We start from the raw sequence: 23,525 nt of genomic DNA on the forward strand, positions 1-23,525 counted from the left end.
TTTTTTTTTTCTTAGCCTTAAAAACGGCAGGAGGAAAACTGCACTGTTTTCCCATGCGTTTTGGCGTTCTTACTTTTGTGTGGAATTTGCAATTTTTTTGCCCCTTTGGCGTTTTTTTTGTTTTGGGTATTACTCCTGACACCCGATGCGATCGTCCATAATATAGCAGAGATTCGGAGCGGCTCTATACAGCACTCGCATCTCTGCTCTGTAATCCGGCCAGTGATGTGAATAGAACATCACTCATTCATATTTTCTGTCCAGAGTGGTGATTGGCCGGATGGTGGCAGCCAATCACAGCTCTCTGAGGGACATATGATTGAGTGATGTTCTATTCATATCACTGACCAGAGTATAATGGTACCCTACGAAATTTTAATACAAAAAGGTATCTCCATCACTTTTTTCGATCCACTTTTTTTAAGTCCAAAAAAAATAATAAAAACCGCCGTCAAAAAACGCCAAAGTTAAAAACAAAATTTCTTGGCTATTTTGCTCTCCCATAGACTTCTATTGGAGGAAAATGCCACGATTTCTGTACAAAAAAACGCTTAACTAGGCTTTGTAGGGCTTTTTGGAAAACCAGCCTCTGAGCCAAAATAGCTGAAAAACGCCAAAAGGATATAAAAAAAAAAAACACCAAACTGAAAAATGGCAAGTGGATCTGGCATTTTGCAGTTTACTATTGACTTGCAGGTAACATCTGGATGCTGTGTTTTTTTTTATTTTTATTTTTTTTATTAATTTTTTTTCCTCAGTGGAATTCCAGAGTAAGGCTGGTTCACATCACGTTTTTCCCCATACTGGAGCGCATACAGCAGGGGAGAGCTAAAAACTTGCGCTCCCGTATCCTGCTGTATGCGGTCCCGTATGTAATTCATTTCAATGAGCCGACTGGAGTGAATCGGTCGGCTCATTTTCCCCGCATGCTGTTTTCTACCGGACCTAAAACCATGGTTGACTACGGTTTTAGGCAGGGCTGTGGAGTCGGTAGATAAATGTTCTGACTCCCCAGTTTTTTGTACTTCCGACTCCTCTGTATTAATATGCGAATGTATTAATAAAAACTTACAGTTGAATCCAAGAAGCTGTTCCACTAAGCTCTTCTAGCAGAGAGAGGTAGTTGGGCAGAAGCTGCTGCCTTCTCCTTTTTGTGTGCTGATCTGCTGCTGAAGATAGGGCAGTGGGAGGATCCAGGAAGGGGCATTTATTATAGAACAGGATTTCCCTGGTAGAATCCCATAGTCATGTTTAAAGTTTAAGCTAACAATTGGAGTTGACAAGTTTTTTATAGCCTTAGCTAAATGGCAGCAGTTTTTCCAATGGTTTACAGCTTCAGTCTTAAACTATTGACCCTCCATTCCCTTCACTTATTCAAGTGTCTCTAGTCCTGCAAAAAACATATTTACTTAAAGGGGTACTCCACCCCTAGACATCTTATCCCCTATCCAAAGGATAGGGGATAAGATGTCTGATCGCGGGGGTCCCGCCACTGGTGACCCCCGCAATATAGCACGCAGCACCCACCTGTTACTGCTCCAGAAGCGCTGGAGGGTCTGGCTCCCGACCGGGTGCTATATTGCGGGGGTCCCCAGCGGCGGGACCCACGCGATCAGAAATCTTATCCCCTATCCTTATCCCCTATCCATGGGTTCCCTGTAAGAGCAGAACACAACACTATGGAAAGTATAAGTATTGCGGCTCCTAATTGTGCATTGCGTGCCATATAGTGAAGCACATGAAAAGCTTCTTCATGGTCACTTATCATGTTCGTTTTGCGGTTACGTGAGGCACTGCATGCATTGGTCTTTATTCTTACAGTAGAGAAGTCATTAATTATAACTTTTTGTGAATTGGGACATTTAAACTTGCTGTTTTTTTTATTTTTTATTTTTTTATTCCAATCTAAATTTTGTAGGAGTCAGAGTCGGTGCATTGTTTGCCGACTCCGACTCCAGGTACCCAAAATTTCATCCGACTCCTCGACTCCACAGCCCTGGTTTTAGGTACGGTAGAAAACAGCATGCGGGGAAAAAGAGCCGGTTCACTCCGGTCGGCTCATTGAAATGAATTACATACAGGACCGCATACAGCAGGATACGGGAGCGCAGGTTTTTAGCTCCCCCCTGCCGTATGCGCTCCCGTCTGGGGAAAAACGTGATGTGAACCCCGCCTAAGGCTATGTTCACATGGCACACTGTCTGTGCATAATTCTGCTGGAATTTTCTACGCAGACATTCTGCTGCACTGTTCAGACGGTGGAATTTCCGCAGCAGATGTTTCTATACTTGTCTATTCTTTTTGCTGCTTTCTAGGAGATGGTGCATTTTAGAGATCGAACGATTATCGATATGGCCGATATTATCGGTCGATAATCACGATTTTGGGCATTATCGGTATCGGCAATTACCTTGCCAATAAGCCGATAATTCCCCACCGCACCGCGTCGCACCCCCCACCGTAGTGCTGGGCGGTATACCGGTATGAACCGGATACCGTTTTTTTTTTTTTTTCTCCCACGGTATGGATTTCTGCCCATACCGCTATACCGGTCGGGCCCCTCCCCCACCGTCCGAGTCAATAAAAAAAATTAAACTTACCTGTAATGGGGGTGGTCCGGGCCATCCATCCTTCCTGTAGTGTCCGGCGGCATTCCGGGTGGAGGGTGAACCGGTCCGGGCTGTCCTTCTCCGGGTGTCCTCTTCTCCACTCCGGGCAGGCTCCGGCCTGGTACGCTGCATAGACGCCGCTACTCCGTGACGTCAGGTGCGTCGCTGCGCAGCAGCGTCTATGCAGCGTTACTAGGCCGGAGCCTGCCCGGAGTGGAGAAGAGGACCCCCGGAGAAGGACAGCCCGGACCGGTTCACCCTCCACCCGGAATGCCGCCGGACACTACAGGAAGGATGGATGGCCCGGACCACCCTCCCCGGACGGTCCCTGCAGCAACTGGGAAGGTGATTCAGGGTTCTGGGATGGACAGGGGTCTGTATAATATACTATACCTACAGTAGGCCCTCCAGCTGTTGCAAAACTACAACTCCCAGCATGCCCGGACAGCCAACGGCTGTCCGGGCATGCTGGGAGTAGTAGTTTTGCAACAGCTGGAGGCACCCCTAGGCGTGGTGGGGGGAGTGGTGGCAGTGATAGGTCTCAGGACCCCCGGACAGGCAGGGGGAGAGAAGCGGGTGGCGGCGGTGGCCTAAGGCACCGCAAAAGCCACTGCAGTGCATTGATTTAAAGCGCCCGCTTTAAATCAATGATCTGCAGCGGTGTTGCGGGGGGATAAATAGCCGATAACTTATACCGGAATATCGCCTCCCCAGATTATCGGTATCGGCCCTAAAAAAAAAAACGATACTCTCGATCCCTAGTGCATTTCCACGCCCTCCTGGCGCCGGCGGAACATGCAGATTTGTGGAATGACCGCCTTTGTCTTCCGGGTAGACATACTGCAAATTTTCCACTGACAGATATTTAAGTAACCAAAATAATTATTTGGCGTGCTAAAACTTCTAAATATTTCCGGCATGTGAGTGTCTTTCTTCTTTCTCACGCTGGATAACGAAATGTAAATGACATGATACCGCATCTTTTTCTTTGTCCTGAGACTATGTTCACATAACAGAACTACTTCTTTTTTTATTACTGACAGACGAAGATGCTCATGTTTAAAATAAGCAGTTTAATCTTGGGCTGTGTGAACAAGGCCTAATGCTAGAATAGAACATTCAGTGGTGACTGGTTTCCGGCATCATCCTATGGGGTTATATCAGAGAGGTAGGCTTCTTTTATGTGCTATCCTTTCTATATTTATTAGGGCTATATAATGTAAATGTACAGTTGATGATACCGGCATTATGTGCTGTGTATGAAGATTATCAATAGAAGCAATAAACCATCTATGTATGTATGTTTGGTTGCCTTAGGAGGTTGTCATAAAAGACATCTGTCCTGTAACCTTGTGCTTTGACATTAAACTTGGACTGCGTCTCATAAAGAAAGAGATCAGCGTGCAACACAGAGAGAGCCCTTGTTGTCTAAACTGTGCTATAAGCCTCCGAGGCAGGACCTCCCTACATAGAGCACCTGTTGGGTGAACACAGGCAGATGTAAATTAAGCCTAATGGAGTTAGTCATGTGCATGATCCCTTTGGCACATTCTATGATAGAAATGATAAAAAGTGGTTTATACCTTTTTAAGTTAATGTAGCCTACACTCATATGGGGAGATTTATCAAAACCTGTGCAGACAGAGTTGTGCAGTTGCCCATAACAAGAGGCCTATAAAAAAAAAAAAAAAAAAAAAAAAAAGAAGCAATCTGGTTGCTATGGGCAACTGCAACCACTCTTTCTCCCCCATGGTGTACATCAGCAGACTGGTTTGCGGTCATATACCACAGTGACAAGTGGACTGAATTTAGTCTAGTACTTACTGGTCCATCTCTGACCATGTACAGTTATTTGTTGAGACGCTTGCTCTTGTGAGTGTCCGGGCATGCTGGGAGTTGTAGTTTTGCAACATCTGGAGGTCCGCAGGTCGGAGACCACTGGTATAGAGTGTCAGCGCCGGCGGCCGCAACAAACAGGACGAGGAGGGCAGCGCATGCGGGTGACATTTGAGTAGTACCCTGATGGGGACAGCGCTGGGCTGGGCTAATAATTAATTGGGGGGGGGGGGGGGGGTGGCAGAACAGCGCTCGCGGGTCACATAGGATTAGTTCCCCGATGGGGACAGCGCAGCGCTGGGCTCATTCATTCATTCTCGAGGGGGAGGGGCCAAACTGGTATTGCGGTACGGGTTAAAATCGTGCAGCACAAAAATTTCAGTATTCGGTATTAGAGATGAGCAAACTTACAGTAAATTCGATTCGTCACGAACTTCTCAGCTCAGCGGTTGCTGACTTTTCCTGCATAAATTAGTTCAGCTTTCCTGTGCTCCGGTGGGCTGGAAAAGGAGGATACAGTCCTAAGAAAGAGTCTCCTAGGAATGTATCCACCTTTTCCAGCCCACAGGAGCACCTGAAAGCTGAACTAATTTATGCAGGATAAAGTCAGCAACTGCCGAGCCGAGAAGTTCGTGACAAATCGAATTTACTGTAAGTTTGCTCATCTCTATTCGGTATGAACCGGTATACCACCCAGCCCTAATTTATAGTAAATCTTCTTCACCTTTTTGTGTTTGCGTTATAAACCATATCCCTGGTTATTAAAAATCGGTGCATCAGGCTCATACTTTCCCCTCTAAAGTGGAGAACTCCTTTTTCTGCAATAATGCAGTGGTGCATTCCCCACATTTCCTGTGTTTTAGGGAACTTTATTTTTTATTTTTTTCCTACTGGTATTACTAGGATTGGTTTATTGGCCTGTGCAAATGATGCAGAATGTTTTTCCGCTGTTTCGTGAGGTGTTTAAAAGCTTTAGGAAATCCGTCTTGAACCTTTCATCACTTATTCTACCCTGGGGAAGTAATTGCGTCCCATTCCTGTTACATTGCTGCCACAGAATGGGGGGGGGGGGGGATATACCTTGCTTAGCCACTCTGTACACCAACCTGAAAACCTCTTGTATGAGAGATAACCCTGTACAGTAACCCCCCCCCCCCCCCCGACCTACGATGGCCCCGACATACGATAATTTCAACATACGATGCTTTTGTATGTCGGGGCCATCGCATAAACTGCTATCCGGCAGCGCTGACTGCTTCATCTGCCACCGGATAGTCGTTTACGGTTCCCCCGTGAGCTCCGGTGATGTCACTTACCTGTCCTTGGGGCTCCAGCGCTTCCTCTTCGGGATCCCCTGCATCGTCGGCGCTCTCCATCGACCTCATCACGTCACTGCGCACGCCGTTCCGTCATCCAATAGGAGCGGCGTGTGTAGCGACGTGATGGCGGCGATGGAGAGCGAGGATGCCGGGGAAGCAGAGGCCTTGCCGGAGCGTCGGTGACAACTCGGACACTCGGCGACAGCGATGGACGGCGACATCCCGGGCAGCGGTGACTGTCCGGAGCGGCGGGGACAGGTGAGTACAACTTCCTCTAATAGTGATCTACAACCTGCGGACCTCCAGATGTTGCAAAACTACAACACCCAGCCGTTGGCTGTCCGGGCATGCTGGGTGTTGTAGTTTTGCAACATCTGGAGGTCTGCAGGTTGTAGACCACTGTCCTATACTTTACATTGCACGGATCCCTCAACATGCGATGGTTTCAACAAACGATGGTCCATTTGGAAAGGATTGCCATCGTATGTTGAGGGACCACTGTATTATAAAGCATAAGCAGAGTATGTTGTCTGCTCCTTCCTAAAGATATAAAGACGGCTTATTACGTGAATTGTGAAATGATTCCATCACGTGAATGATAAACTGCACTGTTCTGTAGTGTTTGTGACTTTGGCACAGCTTGTATTACAGTACGCCTGGCAGTCTACCAATGAGTACACATGGATCTGTGCACACAGCTGAAAGCAAACAATGGGGCATTTTCAGTTCTAATCTCAAAATCCCACTAAGCCTTTAATAAGAGAAGAATCCAACATGAACGTCTGTAAACAGGTGAAACGTATCATCCAGTGACCAGGATTGGCGAAAATTTAGGGCTTTTTTCGCACTTATTTTTATTGTATTTGCTTTAAAAAATTGTATTCATTTCTGACCCAAGCAAGAAAACCTTAAACACAGAACTGTACAAAAGAATTTCACTTTAAAGGGTACCTCTCATCAAAAAAACTTTTGATATATTATAGATTAATGTATGCAGAATAACTTTACAATTGCATGTTATAAAAAAAATATGCTTCTTTCTATTTAATTTTCCACTTTGAAGAAATGACCACTAGGGGTCTCCCTACCAGTCCTGGCAGCAAGCATTTCAGACTCATGCTGGAGTCCTAAACACTACAAGCTGCCAGTCTGCTTTGTTCACAAAGGAGAACACTCAGAGCTGCCAGCCTGCTTTGTTCACAGCCTGTTTGGCTGTGAACAAAGCAGGCTGGCAGCTCTGAGTGTTTAGGACTCCAGCATGAGTCAGAAATGCTTGCTGACAGGACTGATCGGGAAAAATACAATAGAAAGAAGCATATTTTTCATTAACATGCTATTGGAAAGTTATTCAACATTCATTAATCTAAAATATATCAAAAGTTTATTTGATGAGAGGTACCCTTTAAGTTGTCAGTGGATTCTTCCTTAGTTGAGTAAACCTTGAATTAAAATCTGAGTAAACAGGTAGATCGTGAATGATTGCCTGGATGATCGGTATCTCATGTCTGAGCAGCTTTGGGCCTTCCTTCTAAGGCTATGTTTACACTGACGAAAATGTCCAGATTGTCCTCCTGGAAATCACGGGCGGACATTTCGCACATTTGCATGTTCTGGCAATGCTGGGACTGCTCAGAAATGCGTCGTCTTCATAGACGGCAATGCATTTCCAAACGGAATCCGCAGAAAGATGTTCATTGTTTCTCTGGATGCTGAAATCTGGATTTGGGTAATCCCAAATGTGCACAGTGCAGCAGAATCCCAATAGGAAATCATTAGGTCTCTGCTGCAGCGGAATTTCCGAGCAGAATATTTCTGTGGAATTCTGCTTGAAAATTCCGCCGTGTAAACATGGCCTAACAGTACCAACACAGTGGAAAGAGATATGTGAACAAGTTCCTCTAAAGAAGGCGCTGGTACCCGAAGATGAAAGTAAACTCATTTATTAGCAGCGCGTTTCGATCCCGAACCGGGATCTTCGTCAGGCATCCTGCCTGACGAAGATCCCGGTTCGGGATCGAAACGCGTTGCTAATAAAGAAGTTTACTTTCATCTTCGGGTACCAGCGCCTTCTTTAGAGGAACTTGTTCACATATCTCTTTCCATTGCTATCCACCGGACTGACTGACGTCACACCGGGAAGTTCCTGGTGGCAGCGGTTCCATTTGATTTCCTGCATATAGACGCTACTGTAGGTGTTGTGCTCTGAGCGCAACACCTAGGGGTAAGAACCCATCTTTGCGTTATCTCTTTCATTTTATATAAACGGTCCTCACTAGGGGCGCACCTCTTGTTGTTTTTTCTCATTGATATATTAGTACCAACACAGTGGAATTTCTTGAAATGCGCCAGATTTATCAAAGCCACTTTTTCATAGACTTTTATTTAGCATATTATTAGATTAAAAACACAGACCTATTTTTATGACGATATTTTTGCTTTTATTTTACACTGTGTGAACTACCTAAATATGCAAAGCTCTGTGTCTGTGACCTGACATTGTTCACTTCTAGTACCCAAGTAAGTTGACTACGGTTGGTGGAGGAAAGACTTCATTCTGCTGGTCTGCCAACCACCTTCAAGCCACAAAATATGGACAGATATTGCCTATGTTACTGCATGTATATGGGTAAAAAATGGTTTATAATAGTATGTTTGATATGAGCTGTCAATTACATTGCAGCAATCCTGCCCCCACTTGGCTCCCTAAGGGCCCATTTACACAGCACAATATATTTGAAAGGAATCCAGTGGAAAAATTCAGGGTGCAGCAGCCTCCTATTTGCTTTTAATGGGATTCTGCTGCACTGTGCACACAGGAGAATTTTGTGGTGGAAAATTTTAACGCGGAAATTCTAATTCTGAATGATATTGTGAATTCCTTCAGTGGGATCAGCTTGGACATGCATTGCTCTCAATCGAGACGACACGTCTGTGCGGTCCTTACGCTGACTGATGGAGGTGGCGCAGATTGCGGGCGGATATTCTCCTGTCTGAGGCCCTAAGGGTATGTTCATACTGAGAAAATTCCACGAAGTTATGCGCTGTTCTGAATTTGCACCCATTTTGCATTGAGACTTTGCTTGCTATTCTTCTGGCGAAACTCAAATCCACAGCAGAAATCACGATGTGTGTGTGAATGGAGTTGCGGAATTCCCATAGAAAGCAATGCAGGTGGAATCCGCACAGAATTTCTGTAGTGTAAACAAGCCCTTACTGACAACAATACAGCAGGGACCAATACGGAAAAAGGCGTCATGTACACAAATATATCAAGGATCTGTACCTATACGGAAAAAGGCGTCATGTACACAAATATATCAAGGATCTGTACCTATATGGAATAAGGTGTCATGTACACAACCACCTTTAAAGAGGAACTCTGGTGGAAAACAAATGTTTTCAAATCAACTGGTGCCAGAAAGTTAAACAGATTTGTAAATCTCTTCTATTAAAAATCTTAATGCTTACAGTACTTATCAGCTTCTATATACTACAGAGAAATTTGTGAAGTTCTTTCCAGTCGGACAGAGGCAACGTTGTCAGTGTCAGGAACTGTGCAGAGTAGAAGCAAATCCCCATAGAAAACCTCTCCTGCTCTGGACAGTTCCTGACACGGACAGAGGTGTCAGTAGTGAGCACTGTGGTCAGACTGGAAAGAACGTCACAAATTTCTCTGTAATATCTGTAGTTTATTCAGCTTATAAGTACTGGAAGTTGATATTTTTTTTTAATAGAAGTCATTTACAAATCTGTTTAACTTTCTGGAGCCAGTTGATTTGAATTTTTTTTTTTTTTTTTACCACCGGAGTTCCCCTTTTAAGGCTCTATATCGATATGGAATAAGGCGTCATGCACATAAATGCTCTGTTTTTACTCCGGTGGAAAACAAACATTCTAAATCAACTGGTGCCAGAAAGTTAAACAGATTTGTAAATGACTTCTATTAAAAAAAATCTTTATCCTTCCAGTACTTTTTAGCGGCTGTATGCTACAAAAGGGAAATTATTTTCTTTTTTAATTTATTTTTTGTCTTGTCCACAGTGCTCCCTGCTGACACCTCAGGAACTGTCCAGAGCAGCATAGGTTTGCTATTGGGATTTTATCCTGCTCTGGAAAGTTCCTGATGCAGGCATCAGGTGTCACTGTGGACAAGACAAAAAAGAAATTCAAAAATAAAAGAATTTCCCTTTTGTAGCATACAGCTGCTAATAAGTACTGGAAGGGTAAAGATTTTAATAGAAGTAATTTAAAAATCTGTTTTACTTTCTGGCACCAGCAGATTAAAAAAAATAAAATAAAATAAACGTTTTCCACTGGAGTACCCCTTTAACAAAAAGAACAAAAAAAATAAATAACTACAACCTGAAATACACTAAAAATATAAACTCACTTTCCCATGAAATGCAGTACAGTACTACATATCAGGATCAGAGATCTTCCCAGTGAGTACTCTGCTGCTGGCGTCTTTATTAGTGTAGTATGTCTAAGTTCCAAAGTCGTATTTGTTAGTAATATGGTAAGAATAGTTTGTCAGCAGATCCTGTTGTGTTTGGCTGGGACTGCCGGTGATGTAATGTGAATAGGTGACTGCTAGACCTGCTCCGTGCCGGCTTCCAAGGAATTAAGTGTGTGTGTGTGTGTGTGTGTGTGTGTGTGTGTGTGTGTGTGTGTGTGGTTTTTTCCAACTTCCCTTAGAAACAATATGGTAAATCCGGGTGCAGACAGCCATAAAGTGGCTACATACCCAGACCTCCCACGGTGCTACTGAACCAATACACATGCATTAAAAGTGTGCCGCAATAGTTAAATTACTTCTGTTTAAAAATCTTAATCCTTCCAGTACTTACTGGCTGCTGTATGCTCCAGAGGATGCTTGTACAGTGCTCTCTGCTGACACCTCTGTCCGTTTCAGGAACTGTCCAGGTTTGCTATGGGGATTTGCTCCTGCTCTGGACAGTTCCTGACACAGACAGAGGTGTCAGCAGAGAGCACTGTGGTCGGACTGAAAAGAACTACACAACTTCCTCTAGAGCATACAGCAGCTGATAAGTACTGAAAGGCATAAGATTTTTAAATAGAAGTGATTTACACACCTGTATAACTTTTTAGCACCTACTTATTTAAAAAAATAAAAATAAAACTTTAACCCTCCGGAGTACTCCTTTAACGTATCCTAATCTGTGCTGGTTACTGAAGTGTGATGTGGACAGGGTCCTAACTTGTGAGGATCCGGTAGGTAGCACTAACCTTTTGATCTCTAGTTTACAGACTAGCCCAGTATGATACATGTATCAGTCAGTGGGAAGCGCTCCTACTCGATGGTTAGTACAACAGGGATTTGCATTGTAAATTTCAGCACTGCATAGATGCTGCTTTCTGGGCGTAACCTGTTCCTTTGCCATAGGGGATAATGAGTTTCTGCCCTGACATGCACTTAAGGAAAAATGTGTTAAATTGACGGGTTTGTCTTCCCAGTTAAAATAAGACAAGTGTAATTTATCTCTGATCGGATGCCTGAACAAGGGAATGTGTTACCTGCCTGTACAGATCTCTGCGTGCATCACTACTATATATACTTTATGGATGCCTGTGATTATACTGCACCATAGAGAAGGTTTTCTGATTATAGCCCTTCGTGCTATCGTAGGAAAACAATGTTCACGGAGACTTTGTTGTTGAGCAGGTGGAGCTGTACGAGTGTATAAAGTAAGCAGGTCACACAGTATTGCACCTACATTGGAGGACCTAATGCCCACTAGGCCAGATTACATTAAACTCATTATTCATTCATCATTAGCGCTATTTTTTTTTCTATTCTCACGCATGTGGTTTTCCCAGTTGCTGTGTAAAAAGTATTATTTGGCTCATTTTACTTTAAAAATTTGCGCAATTGACTGGAAGTCCCTGTATAGTGCTGAAAAACTAAAATTTCTCCTCATTTCCCTGGCCCGGTATGCTGCTACTGAAAATATGTAAGATGGGGATGGTTGTAGGGACATAGTACGCAGGTATCACATGATTGCTGTATAACCATTTAGGTGTATCACTGCATATGGTACCATACAACAAATAATCTTTCTTGGGAAAGCTGGGTGACATCTGGTTAACTGCTCCCTTTTATAGCTGTGATCTCTAACCTGTTGTCTTCCTGCTTTTGCAAAACACTCCTAACATACCAGGACAGCCGTTAACTAAATACATTTACCTGTCAGGAGTCTTGAAAAGCTGGGTAAAAACTCATTCATATCCTCCCTATCTCACCCAACTTTCCTAGGTTCCTGCTTGAGACTTTTAGCTCTTTTAGCAATAGCTCATCTGCGTCTCTAAATAAGAGAAATTAGAGAGCACTGTGGTCAGATTGTAAAGACCTACAGTATACACTGTAGCAACTGATAAGTACTGGAAGGTTTAAAAGGTCAAATAAAAATAATTTACAAATCTGTTTTTAACTTTTTAACACCAGGTGAACTGTAAAAATGTTTTTCTCTGGAGCACCACTTTAAAGCAATGGTATTGTGAAAGGTGTCCCAGTGTAAGAATTGAGGCTGTCTCTGAAAATTTTAGAAGGTGTTGGGGGAAATGGTTCTCCCCTGACCCAATACTCCTTTAGGCTAGGTTCGCACTACGGAATCTCCGGGCAGAAAATTTCCGCCCGGAGATTCAGAGTGCGGCCAGCGCCGACTGAATTAGTCAGTGCTGGGACCATAGAAACATAGAATGTGTCGGCAGATAAGAACCATTTGGCCCATCTATCAATAGTCCCTGGCCCTATCTTATATGAAGGATAACCTTATGCTTATCACATGCATGTTTAAACTCCTTCACTGTATTTGCAGGAGTTTAAAGAGGTTATCCAGGAAAAAACTTTTTTTTTTTTTTTATATATCAACTGGCTCCAGAAAGTTAAACGGATTTGTAAATTACTTCTATTAAAAAATCTTAATCCTTTCAGTACTTATGAGCTTCTGAAGTTAATGTTGTTCTTGTCACGATTCGGCTGGCTGGAGGTGGATCCTCTGTGCCAGAGAGGGATTGGCGTGGACCGTGCTGGTGGACCGGTTCTAAGTTGCTACTGGTATTCACCAGAGCCCGCCGCAAAGCGGGATGGTCTTGCAGCGGCGGTAGCAACCAGGTCGTATCCACCAGCAACGGCTCAACCTCTCTGACTGCTGAAGATAGGCGCGGTACAAGGGAGTAGACAAGAGCAAGGTCGGACGTAGCAGAAGGTCAGGGCAGGCAGCAAGGATCGTAGTCAGGGGCAACGGCAGGAGGTCTGGAACACAGGCTAGGAACACACAAGGAAACGCTTTTACTGGCACAATGGCAACAAGATCCGGCGAGGGAGTGCAGGGGAAGTGAGGTATAAGTAGGGAGTGCACAGGTGAGAATACTGATTAGGCCTGCTGCGCCAATCAGTGGCGCAGCGGCCCTTTAAATGGCAGAGATCCGGCGCGCGCGCTCCCCCTAAGGAGCGGGGCCGCACGCGCCGGGACAACACAGACGGGGAACGGGTCAGGTACGGGAGCCGAGATGCGCATCGCGAGCGGGCGCATCCCGCATCGCGAATCGCATCCCGGCTGGGAGTAATATCGCAGCGCACCCGGTCAGCAGGTCTGACCGGGGCGCTGCGAATGAGAGAACGCTGCGAGCGCTCCGGGGAGGAGCGGGGACCCGGAGTGCTCGGCGTAACAGTTCTTTTCTGTGTAAGGGTGCGTTCCCACAGGGCATATACGCAGCGTATTTGACGCTGCGCAAAATGTATGGCAGCAGCGGGAAATACGCTGCGTATCCCTTGCTCACTATACACACAGGGCTTTCCGGCGGCAGCCCTATGTGTGTAGTGAGTTTTGGAGGCGGGGCCGTGTGCCGGCGTATCTGTGACGCGCGGCCCCGCCTCCAAAACTCACTACACACATAGGGCTGCCGCCGGAAAGCCCTGTGTGTATAGTGAGCAAAGGATACGCAGCGTATTTCCCGATGCTGCCATACATTTTGCGCAGCGTCAAATACGCTGCGTATACGCCCTGTGGGAACGCACCCTAAGTGCTCTCTGATGACACCTGTCTTGGGAAACGCCCAGTTTAGAAGCAAATCCCCATAGCAAACCTCTTCTAAACTGGGCGGTTCCCGAGACACGTGTCATCAGAGAGCACTTAGACAGAAAATAACAACCTTAACTTCAGAAGCTCATAAGTACTGAAAGGATTAAGATTTTTTAATAGAAGTAATTTACAAATCTGTTTAACTTTCTGGAGCCAGTTGAGAGATAGATAGATAGATAGATAGAGATATATGTATATATATAAAAAGTTTTTTCCTGGATAACCCCTTTAAACATGCATGGGATAAGCATAAGGCTATCCTTCATATAACATAGGGCCATCTAGAGAGAGGGAGGGAGGAAGGCGCCTCATGTGCGGGATCAGTAGATCTTGTTGGTGGGGGTAGGGGACGGTAATTCCCAAGCCGCTTACCAAAGTTGGTTGTGCGCCCACACACAACAAGGTAAAGTGCAGAAGAAATATGGAAGAAGGTCCACTGCAGCCCTCCTGGGTAAGAGTAAAATCAAAACCGAATGACCAGGGAGTCAGGAGTTAGTCTGGCGCAGAGAGGAACCATCAGGCAGCCAAGTAAAATCAATGGATTTATTAGATGCAACGCGTTTCGCTGCGCATGCGCAGCTTCATCAGGCAACATAGGGCCAGGGACTATTAATAGGATTCAGATTATTGGGCCGACTAGATGGGCCAAATGGTTCTTATCTGCCGACACATTCTATGTTTCTCTGGTCCCAGCACTGACGTATTCAGTCGGCGCTGGCCGCACTCGGAATCTCCGGGCGGAAATTTTCTGCCCGGAGATTGCGTAGTGTGAACCTAGCCTAAAGTTGGTGAGTATTGGATAAGGGGAGAATCACACCATTTCCCCAACACCTTCTAAAATTTTCAGGGACAGCCTCAATTCTTACACTGGGACACCCTTCACAATACCATTGCTTTAAAGTATCCAATAGACTGCAATGTGTTCCCCGAGTATTTCCGCCTGAAGAATGGCAGAAATTTTCAAGCAGATTTTCTGTTCACAAATTCCGAAGTGTGAATTTGTGAACGGAAACCCATTCACTGCACTATACATTTTTAGTAAGCAGAATTTCTGCCTGCAATTTAAAAGCAGAATTGCAGGCGGAAATGCCCTAGTGTAAACTTAGCCTGAGGGTCTATCCACGTGGCAGAATTTCCGCTTGTAGAATTTCACCTCAAATTAAAGCCCATAGACTTCTATGAGATTCCGCACTCCCATTCACACTTTTGAATTTTTGCTTGCGGAATTCAGCAAACAGAAATTCAGAAGTGTGAATGGTAGTGCGGAATCTCATAAAGGTCTATGGGCTTTAATTTGAGGCAGAATTTTGCACGCGGAAATTCTGCTGTGTGACTAGACCCTTAGGGCTAGGTTCAGACTACGGAATCTCCGGGCAGAAAATTTCCGGCCGGAGATTCCCAGTTCCGCCTGTGCCGACTAAATTAGTCGGCGCTAGGACCGCGCGGACACTGCAGTCTCCTATAGACTGCTATGTGTTCCGCTAGGATTTCCGCCTGAAGAAAGAGCAACCCCTTTCTTCAGGCGGAAATTTTCTAGCAGATTTTTCATCCGGAATTTGTTAAGCAGAAAATCCGAAGTGGGAATTTGTGAACGGAAAACCATTCACTACACTATGCATTATAGTAAGCAGAATTTCTGCCGGAAATTTCAAAGCGAAAATTCCGGCGGAAATTCCGTAGTCTGAACCTAGCCTAAGGGTGCGTTCACACTTCGTAAATCTCACTGAGCTTCAGCCTGGCAGCGGTCCGCGCAGCACTGCACCGTCACCATTGACTGCTATGCAGAGCTCGTGGAATTGTGCTCAAAGAACGAACATGTTCATTCTTTGCGTGGAACAATTTCAGCGGCGAAATTGTCCGCCGCTGAAATTGCTCAGTGTGAATGGGTCTCGCGGAAGACCCATTCACACTGATGATAAAGTTCACCGTGCGTAATTCAGCGGGAATTACATAGTGTGAATGCACGCTTACCTTTGTCCTTTGTCCAGGTATTAACAGATAGTGTTGCTTGACTTGTGCCCAAATATTGTAACTCGGACTTCTCTTCTGTCTTCCCTCTTGTTTCTCATTCACTCTTCTTTTGAATCCCTGTTTTCAGTAAGACACATGAGCAACCTTCCGTCTGTTCGGTTTAATGGTTTGTTTTTGGATTGTTTGTATCAGTTCTTCAGGTATTAGTCTTCTACATTGATGTTTTATATTGTGACTAATTGAACTGCACTTGCAATTCTAGAATATCTTTCTTACATTGATTTAATAAACTTCAAACAAGTTTTATAAAAAAAAAATATATATATATAAATAAATAAAATCTTGTGTAGCCCCAAAATTGCAGTGTGTCATGTTGGACACCTGGATGTTCCTAGAGTGAAATGCCTGCCGAAATTATAAAGCCTATTGAACTCTGTTATCTTAGGCAACAATCTTAAAGTGCACATCCGCCTTTGTGAATATTTTCTATACATAGAATCCACATGACAAGCAGCGTAACTGTGTAAATACAGGACTTATATACTGATCCATACTACAGAAAAATCCAAAGAGGGGGGGGTGTCACACTATATATATATATATATATATTGTGTAGTACTAAGGCAAAACAAAAAACAGCAGAGCTTCTCATGGGGCAGTATATTAAGCAAAATGTGGTAACATGCATGAAATTACGGTGAGTGGAAAGGTTCTCGCCTTTTTGTAGTTGTGTATATGGAAACAACTACCTCAACAGCGTTTGCTGCGTTAATGCGGTGCAGCCGACCAGTACTTGGATCCAGGAGCCTCGTGGCCAAGGGGTGCAGTATCCAGACGAGTGTTCCACGGATGTGGAGCAGAAAAAATTACCGGTTAAGTTCGTCGCCAAACCGCTCAGACACAAGGAAAGTGGTGTAGGTTAAGAAGAAGTCCTTTATTCCAATGAGCCTTAAAACAAACGCGTTTGGTGTCTGTGACCCTTTCTCAATCTAAAACAGGCATAATGATTATGGGAGTTGTAGTTTTGCAACAGCTGGAGGCACCCTGGTTAACGACAGTCACGCCCCCTCCCATAGACATGAATGGAGGGGGGTGTGGCGTGACGTCACATCCCCAGTCCTGGAAACCTGGAGGTTTCCGAAACTGGAGATTCAGCACCCGCATAGAATGCTGGTGCTGCAGGGAGATCACGGGGGGGTCTCGGGAGCAGGCCCCCCCGTGATCAGACATCTGATCCCCCTATCCTTTTGGATAGGGGATAAAATACCCCTTTAAATGTTCAGTGTATGGAAGTAGTAAACATCTATGAGATTTCTACGACATGTCAAAAGTTGTTAGAAAGTTTAGATACATTTCAAAGAACTTTATAAGCTGACTCTTTTAGAGTAGCAGTGACTGTGGATGCCTAAATCGTGGAGACGTGTACAGTTATCTCTTCAGATTATTGAAGTACGTTGACTTTTTACAGCTCAAATATTCCAAATTCACAAGAAGGGGAAAGGGGACTGGGCTTTAGAGAGAAAAAATGTCATCTCTGTGCATGTGACATTAACAGTAAATAGCTTGTAAGTTTGTAATTTAGTCACTGACTACTGCTATACAAAAGGTTTAATTCAGTACAAATAACATAGTTTTGCCAGTCAGCCATGACAGTCCTCCCGAAATGTCTTCTCTTAACTGAGCTGTGGTTTTGGCGGGATAGTTTATCAAGTTTACAGCATTACAATGTTCTGTTCTAATGAAATGTATTAATCTTATAGGACTTTCGCTTGGAATGTGTAACATGTCCATGTGCTGTAAACATTGTACACGCAGCACATTCCTATACTCTGCAGAACTCCTCAAGCCATATATTATCGACATACGGGAGAGATGGAATAATGTCACATGATATAAGAGTAATCGCGAAGGGGAATACTTCTATGGGGAGTGTTGGTTCTCACATTGTCATACAGGTGTCCTACAGGTGTCCTATTTTAGGGATGGACTAAAACAACTTGTGTCCCCTCTCAAGGTCACTATTGTATCTATTTTATTTTTGTATATCTCAAGTTGAAAATTCCTCAAACATTTTTACTGCACGTGACATAAATGTACCGTATTTTTCGCCCTATAGGACGCACCGGCGAATAAGACGCACCCAATTTATAGGTGCAAAATCAAAAAAAAAAAGAGAGATTTTGAACCCAATAGTGGTCTTCAACCTGCGGACCTCCAGATGTTGCAAAACTACAACTTCCAGCATGCCCGGACAGCCGTTGGCTGTCCGGGCATGCTGGGAGTTGTAGTTTTGCAACATCTGGAGGTCCGCAGATTGAAGACCACTGCATGGTAATACTCATGTGTCCCCGCCGCTCCGGACCCGCTGCCCTGGATGTCGCTTCATTGCTGTCGCCGTGTCCCAGTCGCTCGGGAACGTCTCTGCTGCCGGCCGGGTATCCTCGCTCTCCGTCACCGCCATCGCGACGTTACGCACGCCGACGCACGTATGCAATGACGTGATGACGAGGAAGGAGAGCGCCGGCCATACAGGGGATCCCTGAACGAAGAAGACACCGAGGAGGCAGGTAAGGTCCCTCCCGGTGTCCTGTAAACACTAACCCGGCTATTCAGTCGGGCTGTTCGGGACCGCCGCGGTGAAATCGCGGCGGTCCCGAACAGCCCGACTGAACAGCCGGGTTAGTGTCACTTTCCCTTCAGACGTGGCGGTCCGCTTTGATCGCCGCGTCTGAAGGGTTAATACAGGCCATCACCGCGATCAGTGATGCCCTGTATTAGCCGCGGGTCCTGGCCGTTGATGGTCGCAGGGACCGCCGCGATAGGGGTGTATTCGCCCTATAAGACGCACCGACTTTTCCCCCCCAGTTTTGGGGAAGAAAAAGTGCGTCTTATAGGGCGAAAAATACGGTATATCCTGTGTAATTGATAGCCATGCTCCTACACCAGTCCCAACTCTAACATTGAGACAGCACTCAGTTCTTGTGCCACTGAACCCTGGCATCATGATCACTGGGGCACTTGTTCACATTATGCATAAACAAAGCCCTTAAGTTATATGGTCAGCCAGGATTGCCAAAATGAACAGGTTTAAATTATATGTACAGGCACCTTTCTGACCAAAAATTGATGGGCATCCCTAGATTACTGGCAGGGTTCTGATACCCAGCACCACCGCCAATCATTCGATTAGCACAGCCATGGCACCAAAAATAAACAACGTATATGAGCTGGATACCTCCTTTACATCTATACTATCTATGTTATACAATCTGTAATCCTGCAGTTTTCATTTACACCACTAAGTCTAAAACTAAGCTGAGACGTCCTCTTCTGTGTGATAAGGAGGAGGCACTGGAAAGTAATCGGTACAGCATTACAGCGAAAGGTGTCACTAGTACATGGGTAATATAGTAGATAAAGCTCACAGCTCAGCCTGCCCCTCCCTGTGAAATGCAAAGGTCGCAGGGTATGCCCAGTAACTTTTCCCGTTCCTGTAAGTAGGACAGCTACTGTCTATTGTGCCCATGGGGCTTGTTGTAAAATATATTTTTAAATATAGGGCAGGATGGTTGCCCCCATACTAATGTACAAAAAGTGAAATAAAATAAAAATACCATTAGAAAATAGACAGAATAGAAAAAACTATCTGCTTCTAATATGTAGGTAAAAATTCTAGGCAATACATTCCATTTAAGGCCATTCAACATTATTATCGCAAACCATTGGAATTTCCAGAATTCACTTCAAGGTCTCTTTTAGCCGGACCCTTCGGAAAGGAGGGGTTGAATACTTATGTGTACATGATAGTAGCAGCCCCTTTCTGCATGCTTCAGTTTTCTTCGCTGCCATATTTCTCTGTACAAAGTTTGTTCTGCCACTTTCGCATACGTTGCCTTTGTAAAGTCGCTGACGTCAATAGGGGAAAAAAACAAGACCTATCATGGGCTCAGGAAACCACTCGGATGCCCTGTCCGAACCTGTTCTTATAGCATCACACTGGGTATTCATTATAATGGCTCCTTTCCAGCCCTGACATCAGCACTATGTGGTTCTTTATTTTGACTGTGCTGTATTTTCTCCCCCTCCCTCGGTATATGGCAGTAGACTTGTCATCCACTGTCTGTACATTATTCGCCTCAATTACTACTTGAAGCCTCGTCTCCTCCTCCCATAGACACCTCTATATCCTCCACTGTACTTATCAAGGGTGGACTGAGGGTTCGTGTCATGTCACCTCTGATTATTAGTTACTTTTCAGCCACCCTTTGTGAGTCCTCTCTCTTCTGCCACTATGGATGGCGTTACCTGACAAGTTTCTAAGAACTCTCTAGCCTCGTCCTGCTCTCCTCCCCCATGACCGCTCCCTATGAAGCGACACATGTGATTTGTACATGAACCTGTATTTCTGGTTTTTGGCAGAACATGGCTGATGCAATTTGATTTGACTTTCAGAAGGGGAGGGGGTCACGCATGGCTAGCTTTTACATCATATTAATAGCAATGTCCTGCTCAGCTTAATGCTGTGACCTAGATGGCATCACAAAAGTCAAATGCATTTTGCCGGAAAATAAGGGGTTGACTTTACTTTGTAACATTAAACCCTGGAAAGGTAAATTCTGCCCCTTCCTCAAGCTGATAACACATGAGATGCCCATTGTCCAAATGCAGTTTGTCTGTAAACCACATTGAATGTTGTTTCTCACCCCTAGACATTAACATCCAAAAGAATATCATGGTTCATGACATTGTATTAGACTTCTTTCTTATATGCTTTATTATATCTGTCACTATATACACAAGTGCCCATCATTGCAATTCGCTGGTTATTTCAATATCCATGCATTAATTTTAGTATGGAGACGTTGCTTTTTTTTTGTTCACCTTATCCTTTTTTTTTCTTTTTATAGTCTGATTGCCTTTTGTGCTCTTACATGTTTACAAGGGCAGCAAGTGAATCCGAAAACAACCTATTGACTGACTTCAGAGATTCCTCATTGGTTGATATAAATATCGTTGGTGCCCAGCAGCCATTTATCATTATCTGAACTATAAGCAGACTGCAAAAAGTCGCAATATTTTTGCGCAAGCCTCAGTTTAGCAATGTGGCTTCATGCACCACCGGATTTATTACAGTTTATGCTCCAGAGGTAGTTTTGTAGCTAAAATATACACGCTAGCTCAGAGCTTGAGTAGATTTCAGAGGCATGGTGCACGACCCACCTCACTGCCTGATTTATTAAGGAGTGTGTACTGTTCATAAATCAGGGAAGCAAAAAGCAGTGCGCTTTTAATATTTAGACTTAATAAATTCCCCAAAAATGTGAGTGGGTATGTATATCATATATATGGTAGCTGACTTGCATTGTTCCCTTTTTCAAGGGTCACTCCACTGCCCCAGCGTTCAGAACATTTTTGTTCCGAACGCTGGCTGCCAGGGTCGTGATGTCACACCACCCCCCTTCAATGCAAGCCTATGGGAGGGGGCGTGGTAACTGCCATGCCCCCTCCCATAGGCTTGCATTGAGGGATGTGCTGTTACATAACGGAGGGGGGGGGGCATGGCCTTGATGTCACGACCCCCGCAGCCCTCACCCAGCGTTCGGAACAAGATGTTAAGAGCGCTGGGGCAGTGGAGTACCCCTGTAAGCCTATGTAGCTAGTGAGCAAATAAAGTAGAAAATATGTATCGTTGGAAATAACTTGCCACAATTAGTAGTTAATTGGTTTAGGATAACATTCCTGAGGTCTAGGGGAAAAGATTTAGGTCTTACACCCTTCCCTGCTCTAGGTCTCCACACTGCATACAATATCCCCTACTGTGACATGGATCTTGTTGCAATGTCAAAGTCCCTGGTGGACTAGGGTAAAGAAGGAGTTAAAGTGGTATTCGTGTTGTGTTTTTTTTTTTTTTTCTTTTTTTTTTTTTTTTTCTTCTTCAGCCTTGAAGTCCATGATTGTAATAACATAATACTGTGTAATATGCTTCTATTACCTTTTGTGTGTTGCTTTGTCCCTTTTTCATGCACAGGACCATCACTTGAAATTGCTGTAGGACAAGTCTTTTTATTTTACTTTTTATTTTACGGTTACCCTAGGGGCAGATGGCATTAACCCCTTGTATTCATGTCTCCAGGGCATGGTTTATGTTTAATACCATCCGAAGGTATATTGCTGGATCCTGGGCTAGGCACAGGGACAATAATGACTCTGACGCCAAGTTACGGACAACGGTAGCTTTACTAAGTTTAGACAGGGGAAAAAGTTAGGCCCACGGAGGTGACCAGTGACTTCAGAAATCTAAAGGGCTTACTGGGACTTGCAGTAGATTTGGACAATTTAGTGCAGGCCACTCTGACTTGATAATAGATGACAGTGACTGACTTGACTTGAGACTGACTAAGCTGTGACTTTAGCTTACTTGTAGACTTGTAGCTCGTAGCTGTAGACTTGTAGCTTGTGGCCTCCTATGACTCCAGACACACTCTAGGACTCGACTGTACTGCAACTCAGCAGGAAGCATAAGAGTGAAGAGACTCCTCCTCCAGGGCTTTTATAGGGGAGACTCTGGTGGGATCCCTTAAGTCACATGGTCACTGATACCTCCTGGGTTACAACCACATGACAACTCGCATAAAAACTGGTGATCACATGTTAACTTTTCTTAAAGTAACCCTTTCTATATGCATTATACAGTATAACACATGGCAAACAATATATACATAAGGGGGCCCAGGTGACACTGCAGGGATGCTGCCTGACAAGGCAGCAAGGGTACGGGGTAACAACTCCCGTACTGGGAGTCCTATGCATAAAAACGGACAGAGTGGCGCACAGAAGTAATAAAAGCAGATTAAACAGCATTATATCTTGGCATCATGAGCTCAAAGTCTGAAGAAGAAAAAAATCCGGGAATATCCCAGGTGGTCTAGGGCACAGGAGAGGTTACAGCCAGTATCCCTGGTGGTCTAGGGCTCAGTTCATTTTAAAATCTCTAATTCTGCAGGAATTGTATGATCCTTCTTGCCTGGTGTCCTGGCTGTACATTGATAGTTCCATCTGTCCTCTCTGTGCACTGATCATAAACATGAGTCCTGGGAGAGACTGGAGGAGCTGCACATTGTTCTCTATGTGGTCAGAATGTGGAATTTTGTCTGATCTCTTGTGTAGGAACTCAGAGAAGACTATCCCTGATCAAGGAAATTTTCAATCTGTGCTGCTGTGTAGCTTTTAGTAGACAACAGTAAGGGCTTTTACTCCTTTTAGGATTTCTAATACATTGCCAACATATTGTAAGTAAATAAATTTCACATAAAAACAAAAAAAGTTACGTACAGTAAAGGTTCTATTCACACTTCCATCGGGATTCCATGTTTGTGATATATGGGTTTTGACATTTGGTGATGGCAAGAATAGGCTGTAGTGCTGCTTATGCAGTCACATAATCCCCACCTTACCCTGGTAAGGTCATTGGGGTCAGTGACCGGTTGGATCTGTCTGACAGTGGATGTGTCACAGGGTCACATCTTATGTTACACAATGAACAAACTTATGAGCCCAGTCAAAACCTTACATCCAGCTATTCTTGTTAAGGCAGAGACCACGTAGATCATTACAGTATCTTAAGACTAATGCTTTAGAGCCAATGTTGTACATTGAACGTAGTAATTGAATCCATTGTAATATCCATT

General features: G+C 44.4%; 1 protein-coding gene across 3 annotated transcripts in view; it reads left to right on the forward strand.

Moving 5' to 3' along the window:
- SPTBN2 (spectrin beta, non-erythrocytic 2) overlaps positions 1-23,525 on the forward strand; it is a 224,575-nt gene that overhangs the window by 128,822 nt on the left and 72,228 nt on the right. The gene's annotated exons all lie outside the window — the stretch shown is intronic.

This window comes from Hyla sarda, chromosome 6 (assembly GCF_029499605.1).
Source record: "Hyla sarda isolate aHylSar1 chromosome 6, aHylSar1.hap1, whole genome shotgun sequence".
In the NCBI taxonomy this organism is placed as follows: domain Eukaryota; kingdom Metazoa; phylum Chordata; class Amphibia; order Anura; family Hylidae; genus Hyla; species Hyla sarda.